We start from the raw sequence: 26,682 nt of genomic DNA on the forward strand, positions 1-26,682 counted from the left end.
CTCACTGGGAAATCTGACATATGGCCTGCTAAGCTGCTCTCCTACAGAAATAGCTAAAGATCATTACTCTTGGCATCACTCCCTACAACAGGCACTGGGCTCATTAAAACAGACACTATGTGATCGAGTCCATAAGGGAGATTATTTCTACAGATGGGTAGAAACAATGAACAGAACTACAAAGGATGAGTTGTAAGAAGTAGTCAAGGAGACTTCTCCACCTCCATAACTTCTGCGTGCTAAAACAAATCAAAGCAGCCCCATTTTGCTGGAAATAAAAGGATGCATTTTCTCCTCTCTCTTCATGGTGTACATTCCCATCCTGTTAATGTACAGTATTTCATTTTACTCGTTCTGCTCGAGGGTTTCTCCCGAGTAGGAGTATCCTGATGTGAACAGAGAGTTTGTATCCAGCAGGGGCCACTTGTTGCCTGTGTTCAGTCACCACTCAGTTAGGTGGAAACTGTTAACCCTGCCCACGTCCAGGGATGGATTGGGATAACCACAACCACCGTGACGCAATCCTGCTGCAATCCACGCTTCCCTGGTGATGTTACACTAGGAAACATAAACCAAACCTCTGGGACGTGGCATCACAGGACAGGAAATGTTAAGACAATTAGGATGTGGCAATGATAATCTAATGCAGCGATCACGCAATCACGTTTAGCAAATATATGCATTTGAAAGCAGCTCCACTGTGATTATGTGCTTGCAACACATCTCTACACTGCCCTGTGGATTATCTAAATTTAGACTAGAACGTGTGGTAGATGGCTTTACCACATTCCACTGATGCCTTAAGTTTTAGCTTTCATATTTTCCAGACTCTGCACTGCATTGGTGTGTGACTCTGAACTTCATATAAAGTGTTACAAGTTCTCCTCCCAGCTCAGTCACACCAAACAATCCTTTTCCAGCCCCACAACCAAGGACACCGCTGCACCTTCAGCCCCAAAAAGTGCAAACAGCAGAGAATTGAGGAATCTGGGAGGATGGGACTGCAGAACCTGGAGCTGGAATTGGACAATTAACTCCAGTATTGAAATGGATCAAAAATTAAAAGTGTGAAAACTCATGACTTGGGGTCTATCTTGGGTGTAGCTATGGCTGGGCTCGTGCACTGCCCAAGGTTAATCCTTTGAAGACCTTTTAATAAACCCCTACTTTATTCCTTTAACTCTGCCCAGTCTCTGTTCCAGGTAAGCCTCTTTAGGCATCGCCACCGCTGGCCTTTGTTGCACACACCGAACAGAACCGATGCTGGGAGCAGCCCCGGCGCTGTGACCGCGCTGGGAGGCGATGGAGCACCAGTGACAGGGACACGGTGCCAGCACCACACCCGTGCCCCCGAGCCCAGCGGGGGCCGAGGCTCTGAGGTGCGGGGTGTGACACTCCACCGAGTCCCTGGCACGGAACCGCGTCCCACGCACACACCCGGGGGTGACGCGGGGCTCGGCAGCACCGGAGCACATGCTGAGGCCCAGAGAAGCTGACCCTAAAGGAGGATGGGCGGGCACACCACGGCACGGGCTCCCTGAGGCTCCAGGCCCGGGCCCGGGCCTCGCTGCCGAGGGAAGGAAGGAGAGGAGGCCCAGGCACAGCGGCCAGGCTGGGGCAGCGCCGCCATGACCTTCACACCTCTGCGCGTGACGTCACGGCCGCGGCTGACGTCACGCGGCGGTGACGCAGCGGCCAGGGAGAGCCCCGGCGGCGGGGCGGGGAGCGGGAGGGACCGCGGGCGGCGCCGCCGGCGCAAGAAGCGCGGGCGAGGCCGAGCCCTCCCCGCCGCCCCGGGAACACCCGCCCCGAACCCTCGCCGACCCCGCCGCCACATCCGGGTCCCGGCTGCGCCCCCTCGCCGCCCCTCGGCCCCGCCCCCGGGCGGGAGGCGGGACCGGGGCCCGCAGCCGCGCTCCCGATTGGCGGGCGCCGCGGGGCCGCCCGGGGATTTGCCGGCGCTCGGGGGGGCGGGCGTTGCCCGCTCGGCGGCCGCCCATTGGGCGAGGCGGGCCCGGAGCCGCTCTCCCGTTGGCGGGCGGGCGCGTCCGGTGCGGGGCCGGGGGAGGGTGCCATTGGCTGGAAAGTAGGTTAGTGGTGCGCCGTCGGGTGGCAAGCCAGGCGGAAAGTAGGTCAGGGACGGGGGCTGCCTGCGCCGGGCGTGCGGCGCTGCCGGGGGGCCGCGACCCCCGCCCGCCCTCCCTTCGGCCGGGCGCGGCGCGGCCAGGGGCGCGCGGAGCCGCGGTGAGCGCCACGGGCGGCGGGCGGGGGGCGCTGAGGGGCGGGGGGGGCCGGGGGGGGAGCGCGGCCCCGGCGGAGCCGCCGCCCCCGGGGGCCGCGGGAGCCCCGGGAGGGGCCGGGGGGCGGCGGAAGAGGGGGACCTGGACCGGGAGATGGCGGCGGTGGCGGCGGGACCCCCCGGCGGCGGTGCCGGGATGTGTCTGCGGGGGGCTCCGTTACGGAGCGGCCCCGGGGCGCGCTGGCCCCGCGGTGTGGCAGCAGCGGGGGGACGGGGCTGGCAGGCGGGCCCGGAGCCGCGGGCAGAGCCGGGCCGGGGTCCCGCGGAGGGCAGGGGAGGTCGGGGGGCGTGCCGGGCTGTGCCCCCTCCCCGGTGCGAATCTCCCCAGGGCCGGGGAGGCTCGGACGGCTCTCACGGAGGGGACCGTGCCCCTTCCCCGGCCACCAGCGCGGCCCCGGGATCTCCGCCGGGCACCCCGCGGTCGGAGAGGCCCCGTGTGCCGTACAGGAGCCCGCGGTGCTCGGGGATTCCCTGGTTGTGTGGCACGGTGGCCGCTGCCACCTGCGGGCAGGTGCCAGCCCCGCGGCCGGGGGAGCATCCCGGGCACCTGCCGGCCGTGTTTCCCTGGGGATCCCCTAATCCCGAGCAGCTGTCCCGGTGCCCTGTCGGACTTGCCTTGCCTGTCGCAAAGGGAAGGAAGGTTTTCCTCCAGCAGCGCACCGGGAACACCAAGGTGGCTTCCCCAGATCGGGATTTTGCGCTTGAGGAGGCAATGGAATCACTTTGCATTTTTAATTGCTGAGGTTTCTGTTACTCCAGTGCCTCGATTATAACAGTTTTGGGAAGATTTTCTACTTGGAAAAACAGCGGTGAAGGAACAAGTGGGTGTGTTTTCTTGCCTTGGAAGCAAATATGCCTACTGGAATTTTGAAGTATTTCCTTAGTATGTGAGGTAGAAAGGGTCAGCTGCAGAGCGTGATCTAATCTCTTTTCAGAATTCAGTCTTCAAGTAGTTTTTTTATTGTGTAACTTCAACATTCAAAATACTACATTTCTTTTTTTTAACGTGCTCATATTAAAAATACCTGTCCTGTCTGTGAATATTTTCTTTTATCAAAAGGGCTTTTAAAACGTGAGTGACTGATAATACACAGGCTGCAGCTAAATCTGTAAGGGAGAAAATAAAGAGTTTTTGTTCCAATTGAGTATTAATTCTGACTAACTGTCTCTGTAAACGGTCCTGCAGAAGGCTGAGGTTAAACTCTGCCCTCTTCAGAAAGTATGTTTTGTATCCTCCAGGAATATGCAAATGTAAGTAGCTCTTTGAAGCATCAGGAACTACAGACCTCTGTCTGGTTACTCCAAACCACAGCTGCTTATTAAGGAGAAAGGCTTTACTCCTCCTGACTTCTGTGGGTTTGTGCTTCTCATGACCATTCATGGGGTTTTTTTTATCCCTGCTTGTAGAAACTGAGTGTGTAAAATAATCCACAGCCACAGCATTTCATTGGGGTTTTATACTGTTTTATCCCATATTCTCTTCCACACTGTAAATTTCCATTGTCTCTTTGTGGGGCTGTGAAGGATCAAGCTCTGTAAAAGAAGTTCCTTGGGAGAGTAGACAAGAGAGGCACCACAGAGAAGGTGAAGAAAGCTGCTTGGTTTGTGTTTTAGGAAGCTCAGGTGGTTGGAGCTGAGATTCCACAAAGCCAGAGCTGGAACTGGGGCCTGCTGCCACTTCCCTGGCACCAAGTGCTCAGAGAGACCTGCTGTGTTTGGGGACCCTTGCTAGGCTTGCATTAGGAAGGTTATGTTTGTAGGGGGACTTTAAAGGAGATTTGTTGTTCTCCTTCAGTTCCCTGCTCTCAAGGATTCTTTTGGGCAACCAGGAATAAGAACAGAGAGCATTTATTGGATTTATTTGGTGGAGCTTGGAGTTGCACACAGTTCTTTGATGCTGTGCAAGACTGATGGCAGAGCTGAGACCTGTGAGAGCTGCAAGTGAGGAAGGCAGGTTTTCCAAGGGCATTGATATCAAGGATGCTGGAAATACCAGGAGACGTGCAGGTTATTTAGTACAGATGTGCTGTTTTCATGGTCAAATACAACATTTTAAGCTGTTTTCAGCATGGGGCCCATTGCCTGTGTTGTTATACTTTGACAGGAGCTACAGGAAAACCTGAAGGAATACATTATTGTTAAGTGAAACAAAGTAAATTTGGTGCATCCTGTAGTGACTTTCTGTTTCAGTTCTGTAACCTGCATACTTTTCATTCTTAACCTTTACCATCAGTTTTGTCCGTAGTTCTGTTTCTAAAAAAAGGGCAGAAAAGCAGTAAAAGGCAGCTACTTGTGTCAAGTGTTAGGAAGTTCTCTGAAGTTAGTTGTCTTCAATAAAAGCTGTATAAAGGCATATAATATGTAAATGGCTGCAAAGAGAAACCCAAAATAAATACATATTTTTAATCTTGTATAGCTTTTTAATTCTCACTAAGTTTACAGAATGCAATATTTAAGCTTTCTTTATTTACTTTGATACATTAAACATGTTTTGAAACTTTAATTTTTGGCTGTCATCATATTTTGAGAGCTTCAGCCTGAAATAATTGATTTTGATAAATGCAGTAGCTGACTGGAACTCAGTTACCAGCTTTTGAAATGTGGTTATTGAAAGTTCTGCTTGATCAACTCACAGAAGTTACAGTCTGTGTTTTGGAGGTGCTTGAAGATGCAAATGAGGTGGTTGATGGCATTTCCAAACCTGGTGAAAGCGCTTTCATTGTGGGTCTTTCATAGATTTTGGTCAGTAGATTGATGATGGATGAAGCAAAGCAAAGCAAAGGAGTGCTCTGCCTGTGGGGTGTGTGTTTATGTATCTGTATGGATGGGGTGTCTTGCACTGCAGTAGGAAATGTGTTCCAGCTTTAGTCAAATCAAATCCAGACTGATGCTCAGTTGTTACAAAGTTGGAACTCAAGACATTGAAGCAGAAAAATGACACACGTAAAAACTCAGAAGGCTTTTCTCCCTGAGAGTTGGTGTATTGAGTTATTTAGAAAGCCTATTTAAGTTCTGTGGATGTTTTTTGTGCGAGGAGGAAGTCTCAGTTGTGATTATCCAATTGGTTTTATTTGTATTTAACGACTCTGAACATTGTCAAATAACCTATGATGTATTAAATTGGGAGGGGTATCAAGGTAATTCACTGCCATTAGCTGCATATTGCACCTGCCTTTTTTACCTCAATTTGTTGGAAAAATGCAGTAAGGCTACTTATCCAAGGCCCAGACTTCATCTCCTTGGAAACCTGATCTTTCACCAGATGTTGAGAAATGTAATTTCTTTTTTAATCCATTCTGCAGAAGAACGCAGATCAAAACAGCATCTTCAGGCTTTGTTAGTCAGGAATATCCATTACCTAAAAAAATAGTCTGACATTTCAGTCTTTGCCCCAAAGAAGATTGATAGTTTCTGTTGTGTTTGGTAATTATTTCTAATTTATTTTACCGCATGCTTAAGTTCCTGGTTTATAGTTTGAGTCAAGAGCTGGCTGATAGTAGATTCTTCATGTATAAAGTACAGGATTATTTGAGGACTCATGCCTGCAAGGATTCTTCTTTCTTCTCTCTCTGTTCAGGTCACACTTTCTCCTTTGCAGCTGCAAAAAGATATTTCTTAGGCAGCACACTGAGAATTTGTAACCTTTTCAGTCTGCTGCCATTTGAGAAGCTGTTATTCAATGTCTGCTGTGTCAGATGCACTTCTGGGTCAGCTGCTGGTGGCAGAGCAGCTTGTGGAGCTGTGCTGGACTTTACTAGGCTGGCTTTGTGCAGGAATGGGGCCACCAGGCTACTTGGAGAGCAGGAGATGTCTTTGGCAGCACTTTGGAGAGCAGAACTAACAAGCCTCTTTTTTGGGGCCCAAGGTGTTGACGTTCTCTGCTGACTTCGAGGGGCCCATTCATAGCCCAAGCAGCTGAGGCTGATGGTTGTAGGTTTTGGGGTGATTTTGGCTGGGTTTTCCTTGCAGGTGTTGCTGGGCTCTGTTTTGCACAGGTACAAGGCAGTTTGGTGGTGTGTGGGAAGGGCAGCACACACGTGGTTAAATCCTTAACACTTCTTCCACACCTGGCTGGGGTGGAAATCCATCTTCCAATGGGAAGGATGCTTGGTGATCCCTAGGCACCGTGTCTCAGAAATCACTTTCCTAGGAAGGCACTTCATGGCAATTCTCAGGTGCTCATTCAGTTGCAGCCTTTTGCCTTAATTCCTTTCTGTGTCAACTGAAAAATAAGTGAATGGAATCCATATGTTTTAAAGACTGGATGTATTCTTGATACAGGACTACTCAGAAAACTAAAATTTTTATTATCCATTCAGGATTGATGTAGGTTTTGAAGGGTGAATGAAATAAGACTACCAGAGAACTCAGAAATTACTATTATTATTCTTGATCTCAAGTTCTTTTTATCATGGAAACTTTTTTAAAGTGCTTTTGCCTTTTATAATTTGCCTTAGCAAAATGTACAAAATCAAAAAGACTGCTAGAAATTGCTAAATAATGCTGTATAATAATGTTAAATATTTATCAGGTGAAGTGAGAAAGAAAAGTTACTTCCTAGAAAAAACAGGAGAAAATAAAGCTAATAAACTTTTCTTTCCTTTTTCTGTTTATGGTAAGAATGGGTTTTTTTATGTCTTTAAAGCTGTTATTTTATAGTTTCCTTGAACTGGTTTGGTTGGGTTTTCTTTTCCTTAACATGTTATCAATGGATTTCTTTGTCTGTGGATTCTTTTTGGAGTGTTACGAAATTTAGGACTTTTGTTCCAATTTGAAGCAAAATGATCTATTAAAATATCAAAACTTTCATCCTTTATGTTGTGCATATATCTTGTTATCATTGAGAATGGCAGCAAGTTTGGTTTGGTTTGAGTTCTACTGATATTAATTTTATCTTTCACTCAAGGACCCCTGATAATTGTATTTTAAATCTCCTTGAGTTTTGGGCCTTCTGATACAGTTTGGCTACTGGCTTATTAGTTTTCATAAAACCTTGGAAAACAATATTTATTTTGCCCATCGACTTGAATGGCCTGGTCATTTTTCAAGCATAGAATCAGTGCTCTAGAATAGATTGCAAAAAAACCCACAAACATATGTTTGTTTTGGAGGTTTATGTTTTTTTAACCTTGTCTTGACCACGATGGGGTTTCCAGTTTGAAGTTCTGGAATTGTTCTCTAACAAACAGGAGGCCCATTAATTCCTCTGTTCCCTTTCCCAATGTGATTTTTTGCCAAGGGATTTCATGTAATCTTGCCATTTGCATTTGCAATTTGTTTTGTTATTGATGAAAATAATTCAATGAGCTAATGGAAAAAAGTTGGTATCAACACTGTGCCCTTAACATACTTAAGTGTATTTTTGTGTTATAGTCAGGATATGGCCCAAATTCATAAATCCAGAAATTTACATGTGTTTGTGATCTTAGAAAGCTCTGATACCTGGAATAGTTTTTTTCCTTATCAATCTGATAAAGCTCCAGAATATTAGGCGAATTTGCTGCCCTAGAGTAACATTTTACTGTAATTTTACTCTCTACCCAATTTACTATGGCTTGGAAATTTCTGTTACAAATAGTGTTGTTTTCTTCCTGTTTTTATAGAGTTTCTTCTTTCTTTTCTTATTTTAAAATGTATTTTCACTGCTATGACCAAACCAGCCTCTGAATATTGTAGTTTATTTTAGAAACTTGTCAAGTCAGGTTCAGTGACTTCTTAGAGGGACTTGTCACATAAAACATTAGAATTGCTGGAAGTGTGCTGTAATTAAAGAACAATCTGTTCAAAATGTTGTTAAATGCTTTCTATGCGGTTTGGGTCCAAATTCTAGAAGTACTTGAGGTTATTTGTATTTTAGAAATACAAGGCCAGCAATTGGTTATTCCTGTTTTAAATAGAAAGATCTAAGAGTTTATGCTAGTTTGGGTTCGTGTGGGATTTTCTGTTTCACTTCTGTTAGAAATTTTAGGACGTTTATGTAAATACATTTTTCTCCTTCTGAGACCATGTGCAACTTGGTCAGCTTGTCTGGCCAGGAGACAGTCTGAAGAAAGATGGGCATTTCCCTATTACAGCGTTTTAAAATCTAGTTCAGTCTGTTTAAGATATCCCAGCTGGCAATAATGAGATCTCAATTACTGTACTTGGCATTATTTGTTGAATGAGGTCATTCCTGTCCTCATTTATCTGCCTTGACCATGAGACTCTTCCATTGCAAATGCCTGCTTTATTTTCTTAGCTGGAGTGGCTCTTCATTTGTCTTATTCTAATGCTTTTGTCTTATCAAGAATAAGATGATGAGGGGAAAAAAGGCCCATCAGGGGAGAAGATTGCTGCAGTCAGCCATTGGAGAGACTGTTTCTATATTCCCAGTCCTGGTGGAGATTATCAACTCACCATTTTAGAGCAAACTTTAACAATTGGATACAGCTGATGCCATTGTGCAACTTTTCTGACTGTCCTTTCTGTGTGTGTTCCTCCCAAGAATTCTGGTCTGACTGATGGATTTTTGCAGATTTTTGAGGAACATGTGGGAAATCTGCCACTGTTCAGGGCAGGATCATCAGGGCTCTGATGATCAAAAAATCCTGTTTTTGGTGCCCAGCAGTTTGGTTAATAATGACACACGAGTCTTTTGCATGGTCTGTGGACAGCTGGATGAGTTTGGACAGCAGTTCTGATGGTTCTTTCAACTGGGCTGCCATGGACAGGGTAGCCTCCATCAGTGCTCCAAGCCCTTCCTGGCTGAGCATTTCCATCCACGTCCCTCTGCTCCCTGCTGCCATTTGTGTTTGGGCAGGGATCCAAGCCTGGGGAATCTCCTGGGTCTCAAAGCTGAGTATTTGCCTCAGAAGAATGATTTGAGATTGCTGATACCATACAACTTGTGGCTTCATAAACATTTCTGCTTTTGTGGGTTAGGAAACAGCTCACAAAGTGAGTATTCCTGAAGGAGAGGTGGGAGAGGCAGGAAGTGTGAAGAGTGCTGTTTGAAATGTGTTACACTGCAACCTTCATGTGGAAGAAGAGGCTTTGTGACAGAGTATTTTTGGATTAAGCTGTGTTGGGTCATCTCTTTCATAAATCTGCATAAAAATTTGATGAAAAAATCTGGCTCTGGCACTGAAAATCAGAAGCCAGAAAAATAAGCAACTTTTTACTTTCATCTATACAGTGGAGCTTTTCAGTATTGATGGTGCCATTTTTAAAGAATTCTCTTTTATAGCAAGGAAGAGTAACTCGGGCAGACCTGTGCCCCTTTTCCCTTTCCCCTCGCTGGCCCGTGTGCCTCTGGGTTTCCAGATGAACAAATATAGAAGTGTTTCAGATACCCAAATCTCTCAGGAGCTCATTCACCACCGTCACCTGACTTTGCCAGAGCTGAACACTTACGTGTCCAAGTTGTTGTCAAACTGATAATTTATGTAAAATTGGCAGAGACCCAGCCATGTCTCCAGTTAAACTTGCCAGGAAGTCTCGAGGAAATGGAATATTGGGAAAGAGACTTGGGGGAAGAAGATTTTTTTCCCAAGACAATACATGGTTTGAACTCACATTAATTGTGCACACCTCTGCTGCCTCTGAGGAGGGGACATGTCTGCTTAAAAAAAAAATGCTGTTTAAGAATGATTTTCAAACTCATCTTGCTGCCAGTTGGTTTAAATATAATGTTTTGAAGAAGCAAAGCTTTCTAAAATCTACCCAGGCTTCCACTTAAAGAAATATTGGCACTGTAGTTTGTTTTTGATGTTCTTATCAAATAGCTGTTTGGGAGAATTGTGTTCAGTGGTATAAAAAACTTTCTAAGACTGTAACGTGCCCTGATCAAAGAGTTTTATTAAGAACTTTAAACTTTATTTGGAATATAAATGGAACGTAGGATGAAATTTCACTCAGCAGATAACAGGAGAATCCATGCCTTCTACTTAAAGGGAATTTTTTTCCTAGAGGATATGAACACTAATAAAGACCAAATAGTTACACACCTTGGGAAGAAGCAGAACCAAAAAAAAAAATCTTCCATGTAACAAAAAAGGGAGCAAAAAGTGCCCTATTGGTATCTCATTACAGACCCAGGTAGTGTTGTAGCATATTAGTGATCATTATTCAACATTTTAAGATTTTCGTAAGTTCCTTTAAGTGGTTAAATTAGTGTTGCAGAGTTCTTGCTGCTTTTTAGACAAAATGAACATGCCTCTTAGAACAGGATTTGCTCAGGCAAGTGCTCAAGCCTCCATGGATTCATTCACTTGTGTAATTTACTTTCTTTGGCACGCATTTCATTTCATGCATACTTCTTATTTTTTAAAACAAATATTTAGTTGCTCGTCCTACTCGTCATCTAGTTTTAGGATATTTCTGTGGTTTGCTAGTTTCCTGTAGCCCCAAACACACTGGGACGATGGTGTCTCTTGACAAACCTGGAAAAGTACTGGTTAGTGTTATTTGTCAATGAAATCTACTTTTCCATTTTTCTGTTGAATTTTGTTTGGTGACTTTGGGCAACCTGGTAACTGGTGTCTTAGCTGGCCTCTGATTTTACTTACAGACACAGGCACTCAAGAATCACCCTTAGAATTGCCTGTGTGTATTTTTCTGTCCTTTAGTCTCACTTGTGTGAGGGCTTTGTTTGCTCCTTTGTGCGTGTGTGTTTCGTGGCAGTGACGATGTTTTGGAGCGATGCTGTGTTGGCAACCGGGTCACAGAATAATATTGGTGCAGGTTCTCAGGTTTGCCCGGAGGAGTGGCTGGTGAGTGGATTTCAAAGACTTTCAGGAAGCAGGAAAAAAAAACTTCCCTGCCTTTCCAACACCTGGAAGAGTCTTGATGCACTAGATTAAAGGAGAAGCATTAGGGATAAGTACAGCTAACTTTGATTGCCCTTTCTAGCAAACTTCATTGCATGTTTCAGTGACAGGTTAGTTTTTCACCTCCAAATCCAAGCCAGCATATCCCCTTGAACTCCTCCCTGTGACACAATTTGGCTGAGTCTTTGTTTGGCAGCAATGAGTGAGTTTCTCTTCAGTCATTCCTCACGGTGTAGTTCTGTATTTTCCACACATCCTTCCAGAAGTGTACTCATCCCAATCATTTCCACATGTGAGCTTTTCCTTGTTTTCCACCCTTCAAAGGGCTGGTCACTGAATTCCTGCTGGCTCCTTGTGTTGTTGTGCTCTGCTTTTATCTTCATAATTTGCACATTCCCACTGCTCAGGCTGTAGGCATCAGTCATCTCAGTGCAGTTTGATTTGGTGGTTCCATGTGCCATCCCAACACTGAGCAATATTTCTTAAACCTAGCTGGAGTAACATTCATCCATTCATCCAGGTTTTTCTTGACTGTGCTGCTGTGAATGGGAGATGGAGTTCACTTAAGTGTTACTGAAGCAGCCTTCTGGAAAAGGAGCAAATTTATCCAAAGCAGTAGCTCACAAACAAAATAAATACATTTCAGAGTGTTTCTTGAATGCTTCTATGACCCTGGGGGCTTTTAGGGTTACTTGTGCTGTAATCTCCCTTTGAGAGGTGACCTGTGTGCTCCCACGTTCGGGTGTGTGTTTGCAGGGGAAGTTAAATGGACACTCACTGGTGAGCTCATCGTCTCTCCCCTGCACTCTACTGTGCTGGTATCTGTTTGACTTCTGAATCACCTTACTGTCATCTACTCAGACTTTGAGATTTTTAAAAACTACTCTTCACTGGATTAGGTTTAATATATTCTGGATCTCTGAACAGTTCACTGTGGGGTTAGGTAAGCACCAGTGCTGTGTGGGAGTACCCAACTGAATGCTCGAGCCAGGAAGTTAAAAGCTCTTGCAGTTAGAAGGGGTTAAAAGGTTAGATTTTCAACTTCTCAACTAATGAAATAGTGTGAATTCTGTCACCTGAATCTCCCAAAGAGGAGTGTGTTCTGCACTGTAAAAACCCACTTAGTCCTGTATTAAATAAACTATCGAACTGATTCATAGTCACTGTGTGTGAGCTGAGCAAGGATTAGTCAGTAGCATTGATTCTGGCAATTTCCACTTGGCTTGCTTGAGAAATACATGTGCCCTTTCTAACTAGCAGCCAAGTCCTGTTTCTGTATGTCACACTTCCAAGAGGAAGTGACTGAGGGTGGAAGGACCTTATTGACTGGCAGTTCCCAGGGCAACATTAGCAAGGTGCACAAAACAATCTGTGCCTTGGTAAACAAGGATATCAAGTTGGACTCAAAGGTAGGTTGATCTGTGTGGGATGTTAATTATGTCATGACTTTAATACTTTCCCGGCCTTGATAAAGTGTGAATAGAAAACTGAAAGGAGTTCAAGGAATGAACTGTTTTGCAAACATAAATTTGAGTGTCAGATGAAAGGAACGCAACTAAACTTACTTAAAGAAGGAGAAAACAATTCATTGGATTAATCCTTCAGTCAGTGAGCTGATAACATTATCTGATAGGAGAAATTGAAATTTAATAGCAGATAGGTGCCTCAGTGAAATTCAGGCTAGAAAAGTTGGAAGTTAGCAACAAGAAGAGCTAAGCTTTGGAACAGAAAAGGTGGGAGGCGGGTAAGGGATTCTTACAACACATCAGTTCTTCCAGGATATCTTTGTAAAGTAAACTTTGACCTGAATTACAACATATCAGTGTGTCTTATAAAACAGTTCATGAGGTTGCCTCCTGTTGCAGCAGAGGAGAGCAGAACACATGATTGTACAAGGGACAGATATGAATGAATCTGGTATCAGTATTGAGATAAAACTTGCCTGCTTATCTGTACTCTGTGTTTGAGTAGAAGGAAGTGCAAGGACATCCAGCTTTTACCAGGCTGAGAAGGACACAGGGAGGGCCAGAGAGACTTGGAGCAGAGACAAGGGGACTACAGAGACTCTTACAGCAAAACAAGTCAAAAGGCTGAAAATACTACAGGGGGTTCTCATGTCGTTATGCTCTAAAGCATACATAAAATGTAATACTAAACAAGTTTTGTTCAACAAAACTAAAATGCAAAGCAAGCATCGCTTTTGGTCTGTAATCTTAATTAAATGGATCAAAATATAACACTTCTTTATTTTGGAACAAGAATATAAAGTTTTTAATACCAGTGATTTGCTATGAGGTGAAAATTTCATTCACTGATACTGGAGGCAGACAAAAGTGGGACAGAAACCTGAGGAGCTGATACTCATATTTAGGAAAGCAAAGATGGAGTGATTTAACAGGAAGATAATGAAAGTGCCTTTACATTTGTCGGTCAAGTTGCTTAGGGTAAATATTTTATGTTTAGTCAGTTACTTCAGAATTTTGAGAATACAAATTTAAGCTTGTACCTTTAGGGACAAGAAATAAATTCAATGCATGTGGAAGAGGAGACAGAATCTTTGAAGAGAGCTGAAGGGACTTTAACATAAAAAAGCATTTCAGTTGAGCACCAGATGGGCGACTGAAGAAAACACACATACAAAAAGTGTATGTATTTCTCTGTTAAAGTCGGGGCACAATAATGCATGAGGTTGAAGCGAACATTTCTGAAAAGCAAGACTGAAAAAAGCCAGCACTCTTTGTGTCTATTGTTTAGTACATGATCCTCTGAAATATGTGATTCTTTTCTGCTGGGTTTTTCCCCGTGTGTAATCAAAGGTTAAAGGTTGTGCTTGATGATCTTGGAGTTCTTTTCAACCTTAATGATTCTATGATCAGTAACAGTTTGCTTGTTTTAGTGACTCCTTTGGCCTCTTTTGAAAAGAGAATGAGAGCTGTACTTACTGATAGGAAAGCTCTGGTACTGTAGGAGAGATCTGAGGTGAGTGGGGCAGTGTGTAGGGACTGCAGTGCTTGGCGAGGTGAGGCTCTCACCTGCCATGCTGGTGTTTGTTCTGGGTGGTTTGTGCCTGCTGACTTTTATGGGGTTCCTTGCTCAGTGCTGTTCTTTCTGGGTACTGCAGAGGAGTTCAGCTGTTCAAACTGGATTTGGAATTCCACTTACAAAAGCAGGCACCGAGCATATAAACCTGGCTTCCCGTATTAGACTGGTTTCTCTCTGATAAGCCAAGCTTTTACAAACTGCTTTGCTAAACTCATAATGTCTGCTGGTTCAGTTCAAATTTTCCACCTGGTGCTGGGTGCTGCTAGGGTGATAATTGCAGGTGGGTTAACTTCAAACAGAGTTGACCTGGAAAGGTTTTTTGAGGACATTGTTTATTTCACACTTTCCCTATGGGTATTCCATGTATATCATACTTGTAAATAGAAGTTTCTCCGAATATATAAAAATGGAGATAATGTTCTTTTATGGATAACAAGTGAAGGCAAGAGAACCCTTTGTGTGCCACCAAGAAGACCCAGGTGCTGCAGAGTCGTGTCTCCAGCAGGGCTGTGAGTTTGTCCTGATGATCACTAAGATTAGGGCCCACAGTTATTTTCAGCTCTGGGACTTCACAAGCCACATGTGGTGGTAACTGTCAGCAGAATCCCTTTCCATGAGCTGCTCCTGCCTCTCTGTGCAAGCCACATGAGCTTCTAGGCCTCCTGTTAGCTGGCAGAGGGTTTCCACAGCCTTCCACCTCATAGGAAGGGCTGTGTTGTTGTGAGTCTTTCAGCCCAGCCAAGCTTGGTCTGATGTCCCCATGACATTTGATGAGTTTGTAGATCTTGGTCCTGCCAGTTTTCTAAGCTGAAGAGGACCAGTTTATTTCATTGCTCCTTAAGCAGAATTCATTACCTCTGTTGTTCTACTGAGTGAAAGTAGAAAGTTTTCCATTTTCTAATAAATTTAATTGCTGTGGATTTGTTGGATGATATCCAAGCCATCCTCTGTTCAGGAGCTGTAAATAATTATGAGCATTTGTAACTGGTAACTAAGGGACTGCATTATTAATATTTGGCACAAGTCTGCTACTTGCAGAAATAAAATCATCTAAACCTACTTGAGCTTTCTTGAGGAGGAATGTGAACTGTCTAATGATCCTTCCTAGGCCCACTGGGATCAGACTGTGTGGGTCGTGGAATGTTCTCTTTTGGAATTAAAACAATGGGTTGGAGAAACTTCTGGTTGCAACTGTTAGTCAGATGTCCCTTTGCTCTGTGTTCCATCCCTTCTTGATTAGGAGAGGAAGGAGGTTGTTGAGTGGATAGATCTTTGAGTCAAGGACAGGAAATAATTTTTAAAAAAATCAAACATGCAGCATTCAGTTTTATGAAGAGTCCTTTTTTTGGGGTAGATGGCTGTGGTTTGTTGTGTTGGGTTTTTTCTGAACAGGCTTTCTTCCTTAGTTGCCTGTGTTTGGTCTTGGCAGGATTTTTTAATCTCTTGGTTATTTTTCTGTGTATGTGTCTATTACACACTGTTCTTCCCCACTTGCATTTCCATTATTTTTAATTTTTGTAATGGTTGAGATGTCTGCATAGCAATAAGGATCCCATTAAGTGAACTGCTGGTATTCCCTGATCATTCCTCTGCCTTTATAAAGGTTGTCATGATTTGGGAACATGAGTCTTTGTTCCAAATTCAGCAGCAATTTTAAAACTTCTTCAGTTTCATTTGTAATGTAAAAGTATGCATTCAAACTTGACTGTTGATTTAAATTAGAAATCACAGATTAAAATGCCTGTCTGGAAAATGCAAGTCTGAGGCTTGTATCCAGCTGTATCTGTGGCTGCTGAATGTCACAGGTTTGGAAATTTGGTGGTTCTCAACATCAGTGTGAATGTACAGAGGCACAAAAAAGGAATGTGTTCTATCAGCCATTTCTCTAAAGGGCTGTCCCATTGCTGTAGGCCTTTCTCAAGAAAATAAAGCTTATTTTCCCACTGCAACAGTGACTGAAGAGTGGATGGAAATACTCCTCTGCTGTGTCTGTACATTCATAAGTTGTCATTCACAAAAGAGCAGAGAAAATGTCACAGTGCAGATGTGGATCAGTGGAAAGGTTTCAGCACACCTTGTCTTGCTCAGACTAAGGAGGGATTTGTGTGTTGAAAGCAAGTCCTGTGGGAGTGCTGAAAATATCTTGGAAGTGCAGAAGGGCTGTAACAGGGATATTTTAACTGCTTGCTGTAGTTGGATGGGACATTTCTTCCCTTCCCCTTCTCTGCCACATCTCCCTCTCCCTGCTTTGAGCTGCTTCTGGGTATCTTCTGACCTTTCAGCAAGGCAGTTGGGATTTTCAACTCCCCAGAAGACAATAACTTCTCTCAAGTTATTGTGCAGCCTGATGAATTCAACACACTGTACAGGCAGGCTCTGAGGACTTGATAAAAGTCTCTGCTGGAGTAGGAAGGGAAATGTGGGGGAAGAGTGACAAGAGAATAAAAAAGGAAGTAAAGCCATCCCTTTGGCACTAAGGTGTTCTATCAGCTGTTCTGTGAAACTTTGCTGTGACATTTTCAGCAGTATCTCACGCTTATCCTGAGCTAGACAAATACCACTTTCTCCACTTTCTGATGGTTTTTCCTTAAACTATCACTTGATTTGCTCTGCCAAGTCTTACTTTGAATGCTGTAATTACAAAGCTTCAAAACCATTCATAATGCTGGCTTTGAGGTTCACATTGTAGGGTGTTTGGGGCTCACCTTGAGCATGTGTCATATTGCACAGAAATTTCAGTTTATCCAAGGAAGAGAGAAGGAAGCATAAAGAGAGCATTCACTTAAGTGTTGAGTATATGGTGCAATGAGACATCTAACTTTCCCTTTTGTGTCCTGCTAAAGGACTTTGGGCTGTCATTGTTTCACTGTCCTGCCATCCCTTGCCTTGTTCTGTAGCAGTCCTTAGCAGTGCTTTGGCTGGACAGGGAGCTGCCAGCTACAGCAATTCTGCTCCTAATGTGCTGTGTCAATATTAGTGCTGGCCCGGGGGGCCTTGGGAGCTTGCCCTACTTCTCAGTGTTCTCTGTGGCTGTGCTTCCACCGCTTTGTGTGGCTCTTTTGGAAGGGCAGATCTGCTGGGATAATGCCCCAGTGTGAGCTGCCATGGTTCAGAAAGGCAGCCCTTCTCAGCCTTAGCAGCAAACCCCTCCTTTAAAAACCTGCATTTTGCCTATGGGTGGTGGAGTTACTTCTGAAGCATTGACCCAGACTGAAAATGACATGTGTACCGTTTTTTGATGTGTGTTTCTTTAGGTGTTTTCCATAAAAAAACTTTAGCAAGTGCGAAATTGTGGCAGTGTCAGGATTTCATTAGTTTGATTTGGATTTATCTGGCAAATAATGTGACTTGAGGAAAGGAATCTGCTGAGCTTATTTATGTCAGTGTTTATTGTTGCTCCACCAGCAGAGGGACTCCAGGTGCACACGGAGGTAGCTGCAGCTATTTGCAGGTGCATGTGTGGGGAGAGGTTTTCTTAAGACTGGAAATCTGTCAATAATTTTAGACTCATAAATTTCTGTTTCCACACAAACTTTAATGTATATGGTAGCTATGCCATCATTGTATGTTCTCTGGAATTTTATTTTTTTACCAGATTCCTACTTGTACACTTGACAAAAAGCTGTGATGCCCTCTTTTCCAAAAAGCACTGGTAGTGCAGGAGAACAAAAATTGAGTTGAGCATCTAAGATAATCTAAAGTAAGAAATACAGATATTTACATGGATGTGATGCTGTTGTGTTTGACAGCTGATTTTGTGTGACATCCAAAAAGAGCATGTAAGAAACCAGTGGGGAAAAATGAGCCTGTTGAGGATATGTGAGCTGGAGGAGCCAGAGTGAGGAATTCCCCAGCTTGGTTCCAGGCAGGGTGAGAGTTTCTTCCTTTTCCCAGGGCTTACTTTAGGATGGAAAGCAAAGTGACAGCCTGTTGGCTTTGCTTTGTCAGGCTGGCAGAGTGCTGAGAGCAGGGGTGGCTTCTTCCAGCCAGAGATGAAATCCAGCAGGACCAGAGGGAATATGCAAAAACTGGAAATGAAAGGATCAGCTATAAATAGAACCACCTGTCTTTGCTCCTTCTGGTGATATTTTTACCCTCTTGTTCCAATGCTTTGTTCCCTGAAGATATGAAGTATTTAGCTGCAGTTTGGCAATAGATCTCTGAATGAAAGGTCTTGCACATGCCAAATGTGTTTGGGTTTGTTGTAGCAATAATATGACTGGAAAACAGGTCTGTGCAATATCTCTGAAAGTATTGGACCAGGTGCTTCAACTCAAAAGAAACTAGGATTTTCACCTTAATAGATGCACTTCAGAGGCTAAAAGAAGTGAGTAGTGGTTCAGTCTATTCAGCTGAAAAATGGCTAACTTCCCATAATGCATAAACTTTAAAAGTCAAGTGAGAAAATATTACTTGGGTAGTATTATTAATGTTAGGGCTTGAATGTATTGTCTGGTTTGGTTGCCTACAATACTGCAGTAAGAGGAGGGAAGAAAATGAGGACCTGACAGAAGCCCAGAAGGACTTGGTAGCTGGAAGCTGGAGTAACTAATGGAGTTCTGAGATAGGGCTGTGCCAGTGAGAGGAGTGACTGGAGTTAAAGCTTGTGCTCACTTAAAATGTTAAAGGCAAGAGATCCTGTTACAGGAGGTGTTCAAGTACAAGCAGTAGTTCTGAGCTTGAGGAAGAAGCCCTGGAAGGGGTTCCATGGTGTGCCAAGATCACAGGATAAAATTCTGCTTTTGACATATATGAGGAAGTGTTTTGCTAGGCTGCAGTTTTATTTAAAAGACACATTTCTTTGAACTTCCGAGAGGATTTTGCCTCCCTGACACTGAAAGACAACTTTTGAGATTATGAACTACAGGAAGAATATTTGCTGGGTTGTGAGGATCCACGAGCTTCACTGAGCTGCAGTAAGGGAATTAAATTTGCCCAGATCATATCACAGTCATAGTAATACAGTGTACAGTTGGGCTTTATTTATCATCTCTAGATTAGAAGATGTTCATTTAACAGTATAAAACTCACTTGTTCTGTTTGGCTAATTGAAATGTTTAAGACCTGTATCTAAAACATCTGTCTGCTGTAAACTGGTGCTCGTATTTAGGAGGTGGATGAGCTCTTGAAACAAAAGCTGCACCTTTTGGACTGCAAGTGCAAAAAGGAGGCATTCCCAGTTGTGAGTTACAGAGGCACTGATTGTAAATTCCCACTGTAAATTTGTATTACATAGGAGTGAGTTGAGTAGCTTACCTACTTGTTATCTTGTGTGCTTCTCCTGCTCCAGAAATGTCACTCCAGGTTGTGTACAGCCCTCTTACAGAGAAATTTCTAATCTTCTATAAAGTTTGGCTTTGAAGTCAACTCTACAGTGCCTCTTCTGTTGCTGACAGATCAGAAGTAATGTGTACAACTCGGGAGACTTCACAGAACCACTGCCTCCTCAGCTGAGAAGGTTTTTGTTGTTTTGTGGGTTTGGGTGTGTGTTTCTGATCAAAGCCTGCTGGAAATACATAAGCCATTAAAGAAATCGACTTTGATTAGGTTTTTCCTTGAAGCTGATTAATGTTGGGTAATTGATTTACCCTCATGGTAGGATGGATTTTCCTTCTTTCACACACCCTGCTCTGCCTCCCACCCTCTCCAAATCCCTTGGCTGGCTTAGGGTTGGTGAGCAAGGACTGCATTCAGTGGTTGTGAACAGTATGTCCCTCACACAGAGGCTGGACCTGGCTTGGAAACTCACAGAAGTTTAGATTGTAGTAATTGAGGGAGTAGATTTCTTTTGTTGTGCCTGGGTTTGTTTCTTTTAACTCTGTCATTACTAAAAGAACAATTGATTTTGATGTCAAATGAGTAGATTGATATAACTGGCCCAAAGGACTCAAAGTTTCTGTTGTCTTTTAAGTCTACTCATTCTCCCCAGTCTTGAAAATACAATACCTTATTTCTTCTCACACATACATAAATCTTCTGAAGGATTGGAATAAATGAGTATTAAATATCACATCCTAACACAGGTTTTGTGAACTTACTTTACCAATATTTAACATTAGCGGACCCTATTTTTAATGTTATTTTGTTCCATAACTTATATTACAGAAATTCTGAGATAGTGTGCTGAGCAACATTTCTGAAGCATTATTTTAAAGTATGTTGGCTTGGGTGCCTTGGATTTGAATAATTAAAACATTTCTGACATTGGGCTCAGTTCTTTTCCTACAAGCATCTAGATTTCTCAGGATGACTGATTTTTATTCCATTTTATGGAATAATGGTTGTATCCCTTTCCAGTGAAATCAGTCTGGATATTTTAGAACAGTAGGACCTGTTGAAATCCAGAAATGTCCAAAGGAGTGTGCTGATTGAGAGTGGATCTTTCATTGACAGCTAGAGCTGGGTGTAATTCTCAGTGTAACTTTTTTTACTCTTTGTATATCAGCTGTTAGCTTACAGATGTTGTCTGGCAGCTACATTTTTTTGGTAAAACTCTCCTTAACATATCCCTGTTGACATTTGAGGTGAAATATGAACGTGTGTTCCTAGAATATCCGTGGTGATGTCAGTGTGTCTGTAAAATGTCACGAGGCACCCAGCAGCACACGGAGTTTGCAGAGCTCTGGGGCAGAATTCACTGGGGACACCTGAAGTGCTGGCTCAGTCTCATTCTGTGTGCTGGGGCTGAGCTTAGCAATTCCTGCAGCACTGGGACCTATAGCTAGTATATGGGTATATATAGCATATATATATATATATATATATGCTATATATGCTATGTCTATAGTATGTGAAGACCTGTATTCCTTGGTTCCACTAGCCTATAGAGAGGCTACATTTTGTTTCATGTGTAGAGGTTTCATAAATCCCTTCAAGCCTGGCCTTCCTTCTTGTTTTCCCTGTGGAAGCAGTTTCTTGGAACCTGAGGAGTGCATGTGCTGGCAGATTGATTATTGAAGCAGGCCAAATTCCTTTGGTAACAGCAGCGTGTTAGTACTGATTTCCAAGAGTGTGCATCACCACCTTTTCACAAGGGCTTGATTAGTTCCCTTGTGATGTTTCCTTTTGATGGCTGCCCAGAATGAAATATGCAAACAGGGCAGCATAAGCTCACTTCAAAGAATAAGAGCTCAAAGAGTCTAATCTTGGCTGACGAGAAGCTTATACTAGATCAAGCTTTCAGTAATGGTTGCAAACTAGCAAGCTTTGTTGAAACACTCTTGCAGCTGGGATGCAGTGGGTAGGTAGAGAGGCAGGCAGTCCTGAGGTGTGAGGGGAAATGGAATCTCCTGTGGTTGAGGGTCAGCTGGATAATCAGGATGCTGGTTCTGATGGTGTCTCAAGGGGCTGTTCTGTAGAATTGTAAGCTAGACCTTGAGCTCTGTCACTACAGGTATATCCAGTCCCCTTCTCCTGTTAAGGAGGGAAATACTTCACCCATGGCACAGCTGGCCTGAACAGGTTTGATTCCTGGGAGTGACATGTGTTGGCTTTGGTTTTGATCCATTTTTCCTTTTCTGCTCTGAAGGTGATCCATACTTCTACCCATAAATCCTTCCCGTGTGACTGCACCACCTTGAAACACATTTATCTACTTCAGTGAGAGAAGAGTATGAGCTAGGATTTTTGGAGGTTGTTTAATTCTATTGGGTTTTCTTTCCAGAACCAGCCTGTCTTCCTTTTCTTCCATGGTGTCTGAAACTTTATACTTAGAGCTGCAGACAAATGCAAATTCAGGGGGAATGTCTGAGACACCATATTAGTGTGCTACCAAGCAGGGGAATCTCTTAGAGACCAGAGAAGAGGGTCACCACAAATCTTATAAAGAACCTTTAGAAGTTAGCAAAGGGAAATGCCAGATCCTACACCTGGAGAGGAAAAACCCCATGTCTCAGTACAGATTAGGGACTGAACAGCTGGAAAAGAGCTTGGCAGAAAAGATATTGGTGGTTCAAGAGCCTCCTGGATTGCATCAGGAGTTGTGCTGCCAGCAGGCTGAGGGAAGTGATCCTTCCCATTTTCTGAGTGCTGCTGAGACACTTCTGGGTTCTCAGTTCAGTTTTGAGCTCCCCTGTGCAAGAGAAAGTTATTTTAGTTAGCACTGACTCTTGGTTTTGAGGCAGAGACAGAGAAGACAACAGAGAAGTCCTTTGTTAAAGCTGGAAGTAAAGATTGCAGTGCTTTCCCTCATAAAGAAGGAGAGATAGGAACCAAGACCCCTCGTGATCTGGAAGTCTCAGTGTTCTGTGAACACGATAAAATGCATTGTTCTGTGTCTCCATCACCACTGTGAGAGTCTGGAGAGCTGTGACGAGGTGATGCCATGATGTGACCTGTTCTGCCTTTTCTCAGAGACCCTGCTGATGAATAGAGGCTTTTGGTGGGAGTGCACCTGAACAGATTGATCTACTGAGAAGCTGCACATGGAGTTTTTCTTGTTTATTGAAGACCTTTTCCCTTCCATGTCAAAACTGTTTGTCTTGTAGCTTTGTGGCTGGTTAAGATTCATGGGCTGCTTCCCTCCAGCCTGCTGCTTTTTAGGAAAGCTGTTGGAAGATGGGCAGCTTGTGCAGCTGAGGGCTGTGCCTCTGCCTTCTCCAGAGCAGGGCATCCCCCTGCCCTGTTGTGAGGGGCTGCAGGAGCAGCTCTGACTGTGTGGTCAGAGTCCAAACATGAGCAGTTGATGTCAGGAGGAGTTCCAAAACTCAGATGTGAGTAACAGTCTGCCAGGGACTGGTGGACATGCTGAGGACTTGGTGGTAAAAGGGTGACCTCAACAAGCAAACCAGGGTGAAATCCCTTCTTTGCACCAGAGAGTGTGGTGAGATGCATCTGCCTGTGAGAGGAAGCCACAGGGTTCTTTGTCTTCTGAGAGTACAGAGTACTTGCAAAGGGTGTTAGGGAGCCATTAAAACCAAACAATATTGATATATTAGGAAGATAGGAAGTAGTTTGACTTTAGTATTCCTTAAGTGCTGAGGGCAAAGAAAACAATCCTACTTTACTTCTAAGATCTTCCTATGGAGTACTCCATCATAAAAGTTCTGATGTAGGAGCTGCTGGTTATAATGTCCTAAGTTTTAGCTTTTATATTTTTCAGATTCTGAACTGCATTAGTATATAACTCTGAACTCCATATAAAGTGTTACAAGTTCTCCTCCCAGCTCAGTCAGACCAAACAATCCTTTTCCAGCCCCACAACCAAGGACACCGCTGCAGCTTCAGCCCCAAAAAGTGCAAACAGCAGAGAATTGAGGAGAGAATCTGGGAGGATGGGACTGCAGAACCTGGAGCTGGAATTGGACAATTAATCCCAGTATTGAAATGGATCAAAACTTATAAAAGTGTGAAAACTCCTGACTTGGGGTCTATCTTGGGTGTAGCTATGGCTGGGCTCGTGCACTGCCCAAGGTGAATCCTTTGAAGACCTTTTAATAAATCCCTGCTTTATTCCTTTAACTCTGTCCAGCCTCTGTTCCAGGTAAGCCTCTTTAGGCAGCAGTTACTTGCAGCACTGAGCCCATGGATGCTGGTCTGCCTCTTGAAATTGTCCCAGGGACACTTGGAGCCCTCCTGCTACTGAGCTGAAATCTCCCCATCACTGAGGGCAAGTGTGTCAGGAGCCTCCAGCAGCAGCAGACTGCTGCTAGGGGAGATACATAACCTCATTTTGTGTTCTGTACCAGCTTGTGCTGTGACACTTAAGTCCAGCAATGGAATACTGCTGTGAAGGGAAGTAGATGGTTTCCTTTCTGGAGCTGTTTTTGATTCAGTCATTACCCATAGGGACAATGAGTGTCTTTTCAATGACTTCTTCAGGAAACCACACCAGGGTTTTCCTCTGTCATTGCGAAATTGTGCTTTTGAGACACGAGAAGCTCGTGATTCATAAAGTTATGAATTGCATTTCTTTCCGAATCAATCTGCTGGACAGGGCTGCCTCTTGCCTGGGGGAAGCAGAGCTGATGGGGTTGTGTAAAGAGGTCCTGACTCTGGGTGGGTGCTTGGCTCCTGGAGCTGACCTACTTTAGCCTTGATTTGCTCAGAGGTGTTTGTATACTCGTGATCAGCCTTGCTGCATGATTAAGCTGGCCACGTGTCGTCTCACTTTTTTTTTTCCTAAGGGATGAGCAGTAAGATTTGTTTTTGCTGTCTCATTAGCCTTGTTTCAGGGGATCAGAGGAGGATGGAATGCAAGGAAGGGGAATCCCAAGGAAGTAGTCCCACACAGGCTGTGGAGACAAACTGTCATGGATACAGTGACAAAATAAGATTTGATTCTCCTCTGCAGGAGAATTCAGTCAGGAAGTAGACTCCATGGCATTTTTTCAAGTAGGTCCTTAGAGTACTTTGGCAGCAGGTTTGGTGTCATAAATGGGAGACTTGAACTTTGCTTGTATGTATGGGTATCTTTTGTGTTCCTCCTCAGAGAGAATTTTTTTAGGCATTGAACATCCAGCAGATGGAGGCTGAAGAGACAGAAAATATTAAATTTCCTAGAATTTCAAGAAAGCCTTGTGAAAAGACATTTCTCTGACCTGTTCATTATTTAGTAGGGCATGCTGATTTTTGCTCTGATCATTGAGTTGACATCTTCTTAACTCTAAAACTCATTTCAAGAGACATGCATGGTTCCTAACTCCTGTAATGCTAAAATGTAGGACTGTGATTGTTAGGACTCAATGAGCATTTGGGACATGGTGGAGAAAGGGCTGACTGAAAAATAAATTGAGACTTTTGCTCTTTATGTATCTTTTTCTGCTTACATGGTCAAGACACTTAAAATAGCTGCTTTGAAACTATCAAATATAGACAGGTATAAAACAGCACAGCTGAATGGATACCTGATTTCAAGATTTTTTTCTTTAAAACCGATGTGAAATTTGTTTTTTGAGGTGAACAACAATTTGTTTTTTGCATTAGTGCCTGGTGGCTTGTGCAGTGTTCTGGTTCTGAAGCTAAAATGCTGACTGTTGTAGGCATTCTTAAAGAGAGAGGACTGTGGAAACTTGCAAATCCTTTTTCCTCCACCCTCTTTTTTCTTTGTTCATTCCAGCTCATCCCAGTCATATGTCTGAACTCATCATAGGTGGTCCATGGAATTACCTAATGCAGGATAATGTGAGTTCAGCCAGCACCCTCACATAGAGAGGTGTTCAGAAACACACCGAGTTTAGCTGTAAGTAATTTCTGCTCATCAGCTGAGACTGAAGATAATGTGTTTGGGTCTGAACCAAGCACAGAGAGATGGCCAGTGACTGGTTTTGCTGGAAAATTGAGATGCAGCAACAGTAACAGCATTGAGTGTGTCACTGTTGGGCTGCTGGGGTAAGAGAGACCCAGCAGCCAACTGGGAAAAGACTGGCACAGGGAGACAGTAGGGCCTGACCTACAAAGAGCTGGGGGTGTGAATGAAAGCCTTACAAAACAAATATGGTTACTCATTCAATGGCATTTCATCTTTTAACTTAAATTTGGGCTGATTTAGCTTTGGTCACTTCTGCTTCCAGCTAGATGTGCCTCTAGCAGTATTTCCACACACATTGTCAAAAGTGGAAGAGAGATTGGTTGGGTTATTTGTTATTTGGGAAAGGACCACAGAGGAGTTGTTGGGTGAGATGGACAATGAGCCGTCAGCAACAGTGCCAGGATCAGAAATGTAGATAATTTAACCTTGTGAAACTCTGAATTGGCTGTTCTAGCAGAGCTGAAGGAAATGATAACAAGCGACTTTAGGATTTTTTTTTTTTTTTTTTTTTTGGCTTATAACTCATAGCATGCCTACATACAGGCTTCAGCAGAGTTGGTTACAGTGTGATCATGTTGACAGGATGTTTGGCTTGTAACCTTCAGAGAGTGTCATGGGAGCTGCTTGTTCTGTGTGCTTGGGAAGTTCTACTGCTGTCACAGGTTGGGAAAGGCAGTCAGGATGCTCCCAGGTGCATCAGCCAGAGAACTGTGTCCAACAGACTTTGGAAGTTTCCTTGCAGGAGGAAAATGTAGAAGAGTTTCTAAATCTTCCATAGTAAGTTTTGCTGAAAAGCTTGTTTTGTGACAGCAGTGTGGAAGGGAAGGGCATCCACATGTTTGTTGTGTAGTGAGGAGGCACATTTGAGGGCTTGAGTTGTAGTATGGGATATGGATTTTATCTAAATCTTGAAGCCTGCAGAATAAAACCATGTTTAACCCCTGTCCTTCCAAGATGCCAACTGCTGTTGCAGTGGAAAATTAAAACAGTAAGCCAAGCCCAAACTTAGGACCACCCTTCAAGTCAGTCAGGAGTGAAGGGTGAGTCTGTCCTTTGCTCTGTGACAGCAATTTAACTCATTCTGGGAGCACCTGACACCAAATGTGATTGTCATTGTGTGACCATTGTGAGCAGGGGGGGTTTGTGCAAAGACCACAGGATGGTTAAAGGGGCCCAGAAGGAAATGGTGCCAGAAATTCCTTCTGCCCAAAGTTTGGTCCATTGGAGATGCACATCCCAACACCTAAACCTTTGGATGGATGGATAAAGCTTCTGCTCTTCGTAAG

At 43.8% G+C, this 26,682-nt stretch overlaps 1 protein-coding gene across 5 annotated transcripts in view; it reads left to right on the forward strand.

Annotated features, from left to right (window-relative positions):
• The first annotated feature begins 1,991 nt into the window (after window positions 1-1,991).
• BMAL1 (basic helix-loop-helix ARNT like 1) overlaps window positions 1,992-26,682 on the forward strand; it is a 50,769-nt gene continuing 26,078 nt past the window's right edge. Inside the window, exon 1 of one of the 5 annotated variants that reach the window (XM_088175426.1) lies at window positions 1,992-2,090. The gene's annotated coding sequence lies outside the window, so the exon portion shown is untranslated. The other 4 variants (XM_014882486.2, XM_088175427.1, XM_088175424.1 and 1 more) reach the window with 4 other exon arrangements.

Source organism: Sturnus vulgaris, chromosome 18, assembly GCF_052056855.1.
Source record: "Sturnus vulgaris isolate bStuVul1 chromosome 18, bStuVul1.hap1, whole genome shotgun sequence".
Taxonomy (NCBI): Eukaryota; Metazoa; Chordata; class Aves; order Passeriformes; family Sturnidae; genus Sturnus; species Sturnus vulgaris.